The sequence below is a fragment of the Macaca nemestrina genome, chromosome 1 (assembly GCF_043159975.1).
Source record: "Macaca nemestrina isolate mMacNem1 chromosome 1, mMacNem.hap1, whole genome shotgun sequence".
In the NCBI taxonomy this organism is placed as follows: domain Eukaryota; kingdom Metazoa; phylum Chordata; class Mammalia; order Primates; family Cercopithecidae; genus Macaca; species Macaca nemestrina.
The window spans coordinates 61,076,576-61,091,067 of record NC_092125.1 but is presented as its reverse complement, the minus strand read 5'-3'; positions in this window follow the sequence as shown (position 1 = coordinate 61,091,067).

Genomic DNA, 14,492 nt, shown 5'->3' with positions numbered 1-14,492 from the left:
TATTTCTTTCTCCCTCTCTTTTTTTTATCTCAAAGTCTCACTCTGTCGCCCAGGCTGGAGTGCAGTAGCGTGATCATAGTTCACTGCAGTCTCCAACTCCAGGCCCAAGCAGTTCTCTCACCTCTTCCTCCCAAGTAGCTGGGACCACAGATGCATGCCACTAGGCCCAGCTAATCTTTTATTTTTTGTAGACATGGGGTCTCACTATATTGCCCAAACTGGTCTCACACTCCTTGGCTCAAGTAATCCTCCCACTTTAGCCTCTCAAAGTGCTGGGATTACTGGCATGAGCCACTATGCCCAGCTCCTTCTCCAGTGTTCTGTCTATAAGGGTCTACCATCCAAAGTTCTTTCCTTGGATCAGTAATGCCAGACCTCTACAAAGAATAGGAACATGTGAGTAAGACTAACTGATGCTCACGTCAGAAGACTGTAACGGTGCATGAGAGAAGACAAAAGTCCTTCCACCAGCCAGGAAATGGATTCGTTAAAGACAACTTCCTATGTGACAGGAAAAAGTCAATCAGCTAAGAATATGACTCTTTTCTCTGTGATCTCATTTTTCCATTATAAGGTATTCGTTCATTCCATAAACATTTATTTGAGTACCTTTTGTGTTTAGGCACAGTTCCCTTCTACATAATCAGCCAAAATGCCAGAGCATTCCTTTGTAAACACCATTAAAATTACTAAAAATAATGTGTTGTGATTTCTGCTAGCTTCTCTAGTCATATCTATGGGATTATAGGTAACTTGGGTATTTCTGTTAGGAAACACTTTGGATATTTTACTAACATCTTTATTTCAATTTGGCTATGAAATCTTTATTTCCAGAAAAATCTGGTCCCTGAGCTCAACTCATGTGCAGGGCCTGCAGAGGGGTTTCCACTACCTTGAAAACTATAATCCATGAAGGCAAGGAGAAAAGAAAAGGAAAGGAACACTTTAAGAGGAATACTTGGAGCTGGGCTTGGTGGCTCCTGCCTATAATCCTAGTGCTTTGGCAAGTCAAGCCAGGAGGATTGCTTGAAGCCAGGAGTTCGAGATCAGTCTGGGCAACAAAGCGAGACCTCATCTCTCTCCAAAAAACAAATCCAGGTGTAGTGGTGCACCCCTGTAGTCCCAGCTACTAGGGAGGCTGAGGAAGGAGGATTGCTTGAGCCTTGGAGGTCAAGGCTGCAATGAGCTATGATTGTATCACTGCATCCCAATCTGGGTAACAGAACAAGACCCTCTCTCAAAAAAAAAAAATAAAATAAAAAGAGGAATACTTGGGAAGAACTCAAATAAAAAGCCAGACAGAGTGTCCTAATAAGTTATAATCAAAGTGGTTAGAAAGAACTAGAAAATTTGGAAACAGAATAATGGCATGGGAGCAAGAATAGGAGGTTGAGGTTTGGGGACATCAGATGCAGGGGAATGGGGCAAGCATATATGGCAGCCATGAGAGTGTAGGGATCAAATCTCCACTGTGGCCAGCATGATTGGTCCCACCACTCCCCTTTGGACCTACCACAGTGTGGTGCCAAGGCTTCACTTCCCACGGGCTGTGACTAACCACAGCAGAATGGTACAAAGCCAGCCCCTTTCGGCAAGATGAGAGACACCTCTGAGAGGTGATTTTAGCCTGAGGACTCCCCATAAACCTATTCCAAACTTCCTTGGACCACACGGCAGTCCTGGTCTTTCCCTAGCCAATCCTTCTTTCTCTGTCACCTTCCACAGTTGTCATACCTTCCCTACAGGCTGAATTTTCTTCCCGCCTTTTCCTTCTCCCTTCACTAATAAATCTCTCTGGTGTCTAACCCCCATTTTTGTGTCAGCTGCTTGGCAAGTGTGAAAAATTTTGGTAAATTTCTGTGATCTAAGAAAAACAGATGGCAAGATGAGGACTTGGGACTGGCTTATTCATGACTTTCAGAGAGTTGTAGTAGTAGAGGTTAAAATAGGCTAATAGAGCATGGTATCACTGTGGAAAAAAATATGCAGATGGCCAGGCGCAGTGGCTCACGCCTGTAATCCCAGAACTTTGGGAGGCTGAGGCAGACGGATCACAAGGTCAGGAGTTCAAGACCAGCCTGGCCAACATAGTGAAACCCTGTCTCTAGTGAAAATACAAAAAAATTAGCCGGGCATGGTGGCGTGTGCCTGTAATCTCAGCTACTTGGGAGGCTCAGGTGGGAGAATCACTTGAATCTGGGAAGCGGAGGTTGCAGTGAGCCGAGATCGCGCCACTGCACTCCAGCCTGGGCGACAGAGTGAGACTCCATCTCAAAAAAGAAATATCTCTATCCATCTATCTATCTATCTATCTATCTATCTATCTATCTATCTATCTATAGAAAAGGCCAGGCATGGTGACTCAAGCCTGTAATCTCAGCACTTTGGGAGGCCAAGGCAGGTTGATCACCTGAGGTCGGGAGTTCGAGACCAGCTTGACCAATATGGTGAAACCCTGTTTTCTACTAAAAAAAAAACACAAAAAAATTAGCCAGGCCTGGTGGCATGTGCTTGTAGTCCCAGCAACTCGGGAGGCTGAGACAGGAGAATTGTTTGAACCTGGGAGGAGAAGGTTGCAATGAGCTGAGATCATGCCACTGCACTCCAGCCTGGGTGACAGACTGGGACTCTGTCTCAAAAAAAAAAAAAATATGTATACTATATGCAGTCACTAAGGATGCTACTTAGCATCTGCAACCAAAACAAAGCAAGAATGAAAGAGCAGGAGTCTGAGGGCATTCATCCCTACAAGGAGTCACAATCCTTGCTTAGTTCCTGAACTTGAGTCAATTTTCAGATCCATACTGATTGATAGAGGAGATGGTCAGATCCTTAGAAGGAAAGAAACTGGAACACTGAAACACACATGTCCTGTAACAATTCCTCCAATCTTTACCCAAAGGTACCTACAGCCATCTATGTAGGTTTATGCAACTCTGGAATACTCAGACATTTTCACAACTATTGAACACAATGTCTGAGTTGATGTTGATGCCCAGACATTCAAAGCTTAAGGCTTAAGGGGGCCAGATTATAAATGGAGTCTTTGCCGAAGTCATGCTTACCATGAGACCACTGGGTCCATAGACCAATACAGTGGTCATTTCCCCAGACCCTAAGCAGGAAATGATATATTTGTCTCAAGTATAAGCTAACGCATATTGGGGCACCATATTGGAACCTTGGCCTATGGAATAAGAGCAATCATAGTGGGGAAGACCAAGCCTCTGAAACTGCCCCCATCCTTGGCCAAGATAGTAAATCAAGAAGTATTATGTCCTAGGTTAAGGGATGATGGCAGAGATTAGAGCCATCATTGAAGAACCTAAAAGATACAGAGCTAGTGGTCCTTAGTGTATGTCTGTTTCATTCATTAGTCTGGCCCCTGCAGCAACCACATGGATCCTGAAAAATGACCATAGACAAACTCATCCAATTAAGTAGCTGTGATCACAGCTGCTGTGCCAAACATGGTATCATTACTTAAACATATTAATAGGCCCTTCGTTTATGTGACACAGTCATTGATGTGGCAAATGTGTTCTTGTCTATTCTGATTATAAAAGGTCAGAAACATTTCATATTCATAAGAAATGACAATATTCATTCATATTTTTGCCCAAGAACTATGTTAACTCTCTGGGCCTCTGTCACAATAGAGTCCAAAGAGATTTAGGCTGCCTAGGCATCCCACAGAGCATCATATCAATCCATCACATCTATGACATCATGCTTAGATTTAGGCTGCCTAGATATCCCACAGAACATCACATCAATTCATCACATTGATGATATCATGCTTAGATTTAGGCTGCCTAGATATCCCACAGAACACCATATTAATTCATCACATCGATGACATCATGCTTATTAGGCAGGACAAGCAAGCAGTGACTTAGATGCTGGAGGCCTTGGTAATAGGGTGGGAAATAAACCCTGCAAAGATATAGATACTTGCCCCATTTGACTGAAGTTTTGTTTTGTTTTGTTTTTTGTTTTTGGAGACAGAGTTTTGCTCTTGTTGCCCAGGCTGGAGTGCAATGGCACAATCTTGGTTCACCACAACCTCTACCTCCCATGTTCAAGCGATTCTCCTGCCTTAGCCTTCCCGAGTAGCTGGGATTACAGGTGCCTGCCATCATGCCCAGCTAATTTTGTATTTTTAGTAGAGACAGGGCTTCACCAGGTTGGTCAGGATGGTCTCGAACTCCCAACCTCAGGTGATCCGCCCACCTCGGCCTCCCAAAGTGCTGGGATTACAGGCAAGAGCCACCACACCCAGCCGACTTAAGTTTTTAGGGCTCCAAAGGTTAGGGAAATGTCAGGATAATCTCTCCAAAGTAAAGGACAAATTGCTGCATCTTGCCTCCTCTACCATGAAAAAGAAAGCACAGCACGTTGTATGCTTCCCTGGGTTCTGGAGACAATACTTTCCATGCCTGGGAATACTGCTCCAGTTCCTTTACTAGGCAACACTGAAAGCTGCTAGCATAGAGTAGGTCCTGGAGCAAGAAAGGGCTTTACAGCAGATCCAGACTACAAGGAAAGGAGTCTTGCAACTTGGGTCATGTGATCCAGCACACTTGGTGGTGTCAGACAGTGACGGGGAAAGATACAGAGTAGCGTTTGTGACAAGCCCCAGTGGGGAATCACAAGGGATTCTGGAGTAAGGCCATACTATCTGCATCAGAGAATTATAGGCTTTCTGAGAAACATCTCTTGGCATGCAGTTGAGCCCTGGTGGATACCAAATGCTTCAGCATGGGCACCTGGTTAATGTGTCCAAAACTTCCCATTATGAGCTGAATTATGTCATAATCTCAGAAGTCATAGTATTGTACAGGCCCAACAGCAGTCCATCAAAAGACGAAAATGGCACATCTGGGATCAAGCCTGAGCGGGGCAGGATATAAGTAAGCTTCAAAAGCAGGTAGTTTAGACTTCCATGTCAACCAGCACAGTGGCACCATACCCTCTCCCAACTCACACCCATGCCATATGAAGGGACCCATATGAGCAGTCGGAAGAAAGGGAAAAGACTCAAGCTTGGTGTAAACATAGGTCTGCTCAATATGTAGGTAGGGTGGGATGCAGTGGCTCATGCCTGTAATCCCAGTACTTTGGGAGGCTGAGGCCAGCAGATCACTCGAGTTCAGGAATTCAGGACAATCCTGGGAAACGTGGTGAAAGCCAGGCGTGGTGGTGCATATCTGTAGTTCCAGTTACTTGAGTGACTGAGAAAGGAGGATCGCTTGAGCCCAGGAGGTCAAGGCTGTAGTGAGCCGTGATCGTGCCACTGCACTCCAGCCTGGGTGACAAAATGAGACCCTGTCTCAAAAAAAAAAAAAAAATTGTGGATGGAAGCTGAAAAGGGATGGTGGCTGCATGATAGCCACATTCAGGGGCAACCTGAAACACAGCAGAGAAAGAAAATCTTCGCAATGAGCAGAGCTCTGAGCAGTGTGCCTGGTCATTCACAGTTCCCGGACAGTGGCCAAAGGTCTGGCTGTCTGATCAGGGACCTGGCAGGAAAAGCACTAGAAGAAGAGATAAGAAGGATGAGATAGAGGAATGTGGAAGGACAAATGGGCTTGTGTAAAAAGCGTGAAGAATTTTGTATCTTCAAAAGTACCCACCAGAAAGTATCCCCTTGAAAGAGGCTCTGAACAACTATGTAGACAAATGACTCAGCCAACCGACATTAGCCAACCTGAAAGTGGCACGAGGACACATTAATGGGTGGCTACTGTGGCAGATATGGAGGCTACATGTGGACTCAACAGCATAGACTCCCACTTACCAAAACTGACCTAGCTATTGCCACCTTTGAATATCCACTCTGTCAGCACTGGAGACCAATGCAAGTCCCCAACATAGCCCCGTTCTTTGAGATGACCAAACAGACACTCAGCAGCAAGTTTACTACGCTGGGCCTTTCTATCCTGGAATGGCCAGTGGTTCCTCATAGACCATCGTTTTTGAATATGGTTTGTCTTTTCCTGCCCACAGTGTCCCAGCCAGCACCACTATCTAGGAGCTTATAAAATGCATGACATCAGGCATGGAGTCCCATACAACATAGTGTCCAACCAGGGAACCCACTTCACAGCAAGGGAGGTACAGAAGTGGGCCACTGACAATGAGATCCACCAGCCATATTATATTACCCTCCACCTAGAAGCAGCTGGCCTTATGGAGCACTGGAATAGCTTTCTAAAGGTACAGCTGAACTGCCATCTCAGAGATGACACCCTGAAACGATGGCAAGTCATTCTTCAGGATGAGGCACATGTACTAAATCAGAGACCTCTATATGGCTTCCAAAAGGAAGAATACATGGGTCTGGAAACCTAAGGGTGGATGCAGGCATGGACCCCATGTACCATCACTTCAATGGCCCAGTGGGGGATTTTATATTTCCCATCCCTGCAACTTTGGACTCTTCAGCACTGGAAGAGGTGATTTCCCAAAATTAGAAAAAGGCACTCCTGTCTAAAGTGTGTGGCTTCCGGTTTGAAAAGCCCAAACTGGGGCTTTTATTGGTGGATTTTAGTTTCCTGTCATTCCCGTTGTATAGAACATGATCTGTACCACAGCTCAGATGAAGAGGCCCCGGGCTTGAGATTTTCAGCTCAGAGATGGGGTACATTTCTGATACAAAGCTGGATCATTCCAAAAAAAAAAAAAGCCATCTTAAACAAACAAACAAAAACAGGCCCTAGTTATTTAAAAAGAGTATGAGTAGGTAGTCAAGTCCCTGTCAGCTGGCTTGGGTACTAGTTAAGGATCCCAACTAGGCATTACATGCCAGTTGGGGAGCAGGGAAGGATCCAGAGAAACTCCAGTAACTCTTGGCCTCCCAGGTTAGGAGGCTGTTCCAATAGGACAGACTAATCCTGACCATATCATCAATGAGCCTGGAGCCTCTGGTCCCAGTGGCAGCGTGGTCAGAGTGACTCCACATCTTCCTGGAATGTAGACTAAGGTCTGTAGATATCTACCCAACTGTCTGACCCAATTTTTTTGAAAAGAGAGCTGGGGCTGATTATAGAGAGCCTGATACTCATTCAAAATACCTGGGATGAGGCCAAAATCAATGTAAGGATTAATGAGCTCCTTCCAGCTTCTCCCAGCCCTTTCTGATATTTTCTAATATCCCATGTAGAAGACAGGTTGAGTAGGAAACCTAATGTAGAAGAGAGGTTGAGTAGGAAACTCAAGTGCACCCAGACCTGTTTTCAGTAACTGCTTCTGTTTTGTTTTTCTTCTACTATATTGTCCCCACCCATCTTACCTGAATCTGTCCATCATGCTGTCTTTTACTGGTCTTCCGTACATTCTAAAAGCTGTTTATGGGGTGAAGACCAGAGAATACACTTGGTGCTAGAGGTCAACGTTAAGTTGGGTATCCTAAGGTCCCTGAGCTAAGTCTTCCCAGGAGTTAGAGTCTGAAAATGCAAATACCAAAAGGACCCATGACCAAAGGCAGAAGCAGGGCAGCATCTAGCAAGAGCAGACCCTTGATAAATGCTCCTTCCCTTCACTTCTCTTGGCCTCATTTCCTCATCTTTAATATAGAGACAATAATAAATACATTCAATGGCATTTGTGAGGACTCAGCACGAACACATTAGCAGGTAACTTCCCATCACCATCACCATCACCATCACCATCACCACTGTGTCTGGCAAAAAAGTTGCTCAGTAAATTTTAGCTGTCTCGACTCTTTCTTTTTTTCTCGTCTTCTTTTTTTTTTGTCAGAGTCTTGCTCTGTCACCCAGACTAAGTGTAGTGTAGTGGCAGTGGTGTGATCACGGCTCATTGCAGCCTCAACCTCTTAGGCTTAAGCAATCCCCTACTTCTGCCTCCCAAGTAGCTGGAACTACAGTTGCATGCCACCATGGCCAGCTAATTTAAAAAAATTTTTTGGTAGACACGGGGTCTCACTGTGTTGCCCAGGCTGGTTTCAAACTTCTGACTTCAAGCAATCCTCCCATCTTGGCCTCCCAAAATGCTGGGATTATAGGCACCTGGCCCGTTTTCCTTTACACTGTATCAGAAGTGGTGATTGAAACATTTAATAATCTAGATGCAACAAGCACTTTCCAATCAAAACAGGCACTGGCTCCAATGCCAGGGCAGGGTCCTAGAAGCCCCCTGCAGAGGCAGGTCTTAACTCTTTTGTTGCTAAGGTCCTGGAAGGTCTGGGGAGCCTGAGGGAAAGGGCAAATGTGGCTAGGACATGGGGCACGCCTAAAGACACAGATGTTTACTAACTGGTTCCCACGTCAACACCAACCCTGCATTATTCACAAGAGTCTTCACAATTTGGATCAAACTTCTCAGACTCTGCCAGGTGCAGTGGCTCACAACTGTAATCCCAGCAGTTGGGGAGCCCAAGACAGGAGAATTGCTTGAGATTGAGAAGTTTGAGACCAGCCTGGACAACACGGCAAAACCCTGTCTTTACAAAAAATGCAAAAATGAGCCGGGCATGGTGGTGCATGCCTATAATCCCAGGTAGTCGGGAGGTGAGGCAGGAGGATCACTTAAGCCCAGGAGAGCAAGGCTGCAGTGAGCCATGATCATATCACTGCACTCTAGCCTGGGCAACAGAATGAGACTTTGCCTCAAAAAACAAAAATAAAAGGGAGAATGTTATGTATAGTTTTTCCAAAAAGTTCCTTGGCACTAATAAAGCTTAGAGAACTACTAGTTGGTAAGTGACGGCCGTAGGTAAAACAAGTCCGAGTCTAAGCAGGTTGTTTCAGTAGCTACTAGAGGAAAGTGGTTTCAGGTTACAAAGGCAGTTTCAGCAGCTAGACTTGTGCAGAATTACATTGTTGGAACAATATTACGTTCGCTGAGTGCTTTTCCCACCTGACTCTGTTTTTGTTGGGCATTTCCTGCTTTATTATAAAGGATATTACAAAGAGTACAGATGAAGAGATGAACAGGGCAAGGTGTAGAGAATGGGGTGTGGAGCTTCTGTGCCCTCCCTGGGCTCACCACCGTCCAGGAACCTCCAGTAAACGTTGGTGTTTCCCTGAGTTCTGTGAGCGCGCCAGCAAATTAATAAAACCCAAAGAAGTGGTTGTGGGAACCCCAACTTAAAGCTAATCAGTCAGAAGTTCCAGAGGCCTGGACTTTCTACTGGTGTCTTATGAGCGGGGTGGTCTTGTAGGACTGAGCCCTCAATCTCTGGGATCTGATGCTGTGCCCAGGTAGGCAGTGTCAGAACTGAGCTCAGCTGGAGTTGCTGGGTGTGTGGGAAAACAAAACAAAACAAAAACCACGTGTGGTTTTCGATAAGCCCTCAAGTCACATTTTCTGTTAGACAAAAAGACATCAGTGGATATAGTGCTCCCAACACGGTGAGGTCTTTTGTGTTGATTGTTGTTGTGTGAAAGAATAGAAAAAAAGAGTTTATGTTTTCCCACTCAATATGCAAAGTGGTACAGTCACTTTGGTAAACAGTTTGGCAGTTTCTTTCTCTTTTTTTCTTCCTCTTGTTCTTCTATTTTTTAAATTTTATTTATTTATTTATTTATTTATTTATTTATTTATTTATTTTTGAGACAAGGTCTCCGGAGTCTACCCAGGCTGGAGTACAGTGGCATGATCATAGCTCACTGCAACCTCCTGGGTCCAGGCAATCCTCACACCTCAGCCTCCTGAGTATCTGGAACTACAGATGTGCACCACCATACCCAGATAATTTTTGTAATTTTTGTAGAGATGGTGTCTTGCTATGTTGCCCAGGCTGGTCTTGAACTCCTGGGCTGAAGGGATCCACCCACCTTGGCCTCCCAAAGCGCTGGGATTACAGGCGTGAGCCACCCCACCCAGTCAAGCCTATAGTTTTAAAATATATGGCCTCGTAAGAACAACACGAACATAAGTAAAACTATAACTGTAGGGAGGAAGAACTGGAAAAACATTCCTAGCAATGGAAAAGAACGAATAAAGAGAAGAAAAGGGTGGCTCATGCCTGTAATCACAGCACTTTGGGAGCCTGAGGTGGGTAAATCATTTGAGGTCAGGAGTTCTAGACCAGCTTGCCAACATGGTGAGACCCTGTCTCTACTAAAAATACAAAAATTAGCTGGGCATGGTGGCTCATGCCTGTAATCCCGGCTACTCGGGAGGCTGAGGTAGGAGAATCGCTTGAACACAGGAGGCAGAGGTTGCAGTGAGCCGAGTTTGCACCACTGCACTCCAAGCTGGGCGACAGAGCGAGACGCTGTCTCAAAAACAATAAATAAAAAATAAAAATAAAGAGAAGAAAAGGAAACTCTAGCGGCCCACTGGGCAGTTGTGGGCCCAAGGGAGAACTGGAGATTTGAAGAGCAATTTCTGGTGAGGAGGAAACCGCCCCCGCACCCCTCCCCCCGACAGGCAGCACAGTGAGGCAGTATCCTGGGGACAGAGGTGTGTCATGGCAGCAGTGACTCGTCCAGGGGGCCCTCTCGTACGGAAAGAGGTCATTCAAAAGTCACCTTTGTCGACTGTCTTTGAGTCCGCCGGTTTGAATCTGAAAGTAACTGACAGTTACTTTCCAAATGTCAGGGTTTGAGGTAAAAGACTGGAAAGCTGGTTTTGAAAGTATATCCCACCCTGAACCCTGCTTCACCCAGAAACAGGTGCTTGACATGAGTTCAGAGGGGTGAGCAGCCCCTATTCAGGGAGAACAAGAACCCCCATTCAAGGAGAACAGTGGGTTCTCCTAGGAGTGGTAGCCAGTTTCAGCTACCTCTGAGGAGTCCCTCTGGGACCCCATCCTTCATTAAAAGTTTTTCTCCTTGAATTTGGAGAAATCCACATTTTCTGTTAGACAAAAAGATGTCAGTGGATATAGTGCTCCCAATATGGTGGAGACTTGCACATGACTGGAAGTGTTTAGCCACTCTGAGGTTTCATCTTTCTTACCAGTCCCAGCACGGGGAAGACGTACTAATACGCGTTTCCTTCTATCCCTCTGATTTGAGTCAAAACCTCGTATCTGCCTAACATAATCCTGGAAAGGATCAGATGCAAAAGTAATGGGGAACTAATAGACAAGACCCAATATATTGGTCAATAAATCCAAGAAGAGTCTTTGGCTTGAATTTGAAGTCAAATATAATTTGGAAATTATATATTTCCAAATACATAAGGAAATATATAAGAAAAATATAATTAACTTCTTGATTTCCTCTTCTTGGTAACACATCCCCTCTGGTTGGGTCTCTAAACCAGAGTGGATAAATGAAGGCAGCTCCTTCAATTTCACCTGGAAATTCAGGGAAGGGAGAAAGAAGGTGGAGGCTGAACAGAATCAAACTCTATGATCGTTGTCTTTCTTTAGATGGCACAAGTGGTGGGAAGAGTGGAACCAGGAGGGAAAAAGTTTAAGGAAATATTTAAGCAGTAGTGTGCAGGAAGAGGGATGAGGGGAAGGAGGTAGGAGGCTGCCAGGCAGAAGGCAATACCCAGATGCTCTCTGAGCAAGAGGAACTCAGGATACATATAACCAACTCACATTTCTTTGCAGAGCTGCTCCCAGTCCCAGCACCATGCACTGCTGCCTATGGAGATATATCATTGTTGCTATATCCTTAGTCATCCTGGGCTTCATTCTCCAAGAGAATAAAGAGGAGCATGTTGAATACAGTGTATTATGGTGAGTACCAGAGATCAAGGCTGCAGCAGTTTGTCAACCCTTCAGTAGGAGGGAGTTTTTCAAATTTGTGAAATACTCTAGTCTCATCATAGGCGTTCTAAGGAGAGAACACGTGAAGAATCACGAGAATGTCAGGAAAAAAAAAATATGAACCAGTCTTGAAATATGGGTGGGATTTGACTAGGGGAAGGGAGGAAGAAAGGGGACTCCAGGTGTGGAGAGGGCAGTACACGCCCACCTCTAGAGGACCAGGCTGACTGGCAGGACCAGCAGGCAATGAGGACCTGGGTGCTGGCCACTTCCCAGCCAGGACCTAGCATGGAGATGTTATTTTTCCTATTTCTCACATGAAGGATTGGAAATAGCTTCCCTAAGTGGACAACATCTGCAAGTGAGAAGACCAAACCCCACACAGTTCCTGGCCAGGCTTCGAAATCCACATTTTTCATAAAACACCTCAGACCAGCTGGAGCTAAGCACAGGACAGGTGTGGGGAGTGGTTCAGAAATGTGTGCGTGGTCAGATTTGAGCAAAAGAAAGGACTCTAGAATTGAGGCACCGGGGCCTATGTTCCTTGAGGACAGGGCCAGGCACTGGGCACCAGCACATCTCACAGAACCTAGCCCAGGCCTAAGCCGAGGTAGACGACACTGGCCAGCCTGACAACGGTGGGGTCAGGCAAGTGCTTTCTCCACACAAGCCTTGGCCCTTCCCGCAGGCACTCCACACAAACCTGGGAGCCCCACTTCCCAACTCAGGACCCATGGCCAGTGCTGGAAAGCCCTGCATGTTCTCATGATGAGGTGGGGAGAGCGGTTCCCTGAGCCCCACACTCGGCTTTCCTGGGCACAGGAAGCTGGGGCTTGCCCAACCTGTCCTAAAAGGGAGATCTGCTCCTCAATTGTCTCCAGAGAATCTGGGGGTGAACCTCAGGACTGACATATCTTATCCTCAGAAGGAAAGGGAGGACATAGCTTGGCAAATAGCTGTCAAACAAATCAACTACGAAAGTAAGAACCATCTGTGAACCTTCAAGGAGATGCAGAGAGACTCCCCTCTTCTCCAGCATGCCAGCTACCAATTCCTGGTTGGAGCCCCTCCCCAGGAAAAGAGTGAGTACCTGGGAGGGAGTGGTCTGACTGGGAGAGGACCAGACAGAGTATTTTAGCCAGAAAAGGGAAGGAGGGTTGAAAAGGGAAGTGGCTGGCATGTGGCAAGGACAGGCTGTGCTCTGAGGCAGGGCCACGCTGTGGAATTTGGTCCATGTTATAATCCTGAGTGTGTTTTCCTCCCATCTGGTCACCCCTTGAATGACCAACAGGACAGAAGGGCCATAGCGACCCTGGGAAGGAGCTGTTCCATAGTGAAGCTCAGTCATGGTCGGCCCCAGGGGTGGGGGGAAGACAGGAAGGGGAAAGAGCCAGGGGGAGCCATGGGAAAAGGCATTGGGTAGAGGGCAGGCAAAGAGGGCCGTGTGGACTTCAGATCTCAGTGCACTAGACTGTTGGACCCTTGGGTTTACATAGATTTCCAGAGATCCTCTAATCCAGGTCTGGTTGAACTGTGGTAGCTGAAATAACGCTGAAGGTCAAGGCCAGGCTAAGACACTTTGCCAACCCAGCAATTTGCCTTTGGTGACCGGCAGCCTTGCCCATGAGAGAGAGCTTTGCCCTTCATAAAGCTTCCCCAAGAGCCTTCCAAAATACTGACCACAGTACTCTGACCAAATAAAATCACATCACAATTTCTGGTCAGATATTAACCTCTCATCTGGACTACATGCCCCAGGAAAAGGAATGTGAATTGTCACTGGGATTGGCATAAGGGGAAGACCTGGGAGGAGAGTCCTAGGAATTCTTCACCAGCCTGAAGTGCTCATGTGCCTCATCTCTCCCCCAGGACTGCGGACCGTGGGGATTGCCTCAATGCAGCATCCTCGTGGGAGCTACCTCTTGGACACCCTGCAGTCCACGTTCCAAGCTTCCTCAGAACGTGAGCTGGAGTATATTGTGGTGCTGGTCCACCTGTCAGGTCCTGACCCTGCATGGCTCGTCCAAACAGCTGCCAATATTTCAGCTCTCTTCACAGCACAGATTGGGGCCGGGAAGCTGCTGGTCATCCATGGTGGCTCCCCTCTCCCAGGAGATCTGAGTGACGTTAATCACTCGTCACCCTGTGAAGCCCTCTATTCCAGGCAGAAAGTAGACCATGCCCTCCTCATGAACTTTGCTAGCAACCTCTCTGATTACTTTACTTTGTTGGAAGATCATATTCATTGCACCCCCAAATTCGCTGCTGCCATCTCTCCGGCATTATCAGCCTGGAAAGAACTACCTTGGGTGATCCTGGAGTTCTCCCACCTGAGCATCTCTGGGAAAGTTTTCTGCACCAGTGACCTCTCCCACCTGACCGCTTTCTTGTTCTCTTCCATAAGGACACTCGTACTCACTTGCTTCTCTCTGAATTTTGTCTTCTCTTGGCCCAGAATGTTCCTATTCATTTCAGTCCCTCTGTCTTCAACCACACAGGCGATTATTCTATGTTTCATGAATATGCTTTCCTATGGAGAAGAACAGGGTCTTTGGTGAACCAGATAACCCTGTTGCTACTGTCCTCACTGACATGGTGTCAAGGTTGGCTGTGATTCCACAGTACACTTATACACTGAACAAGAAGGGCTACTCTACCTTAGATCCTTTGAAAGGAAACTACTTGAAACTACTTGACCGTGATTCTGGACAGGCCATAAAAAGTCACCCGGATAGTGGTGCTGACAGGCTCTGACAAAGACGGGAGGTACCGACTGCAGCAGGGGCAAGTGGAACTGGGC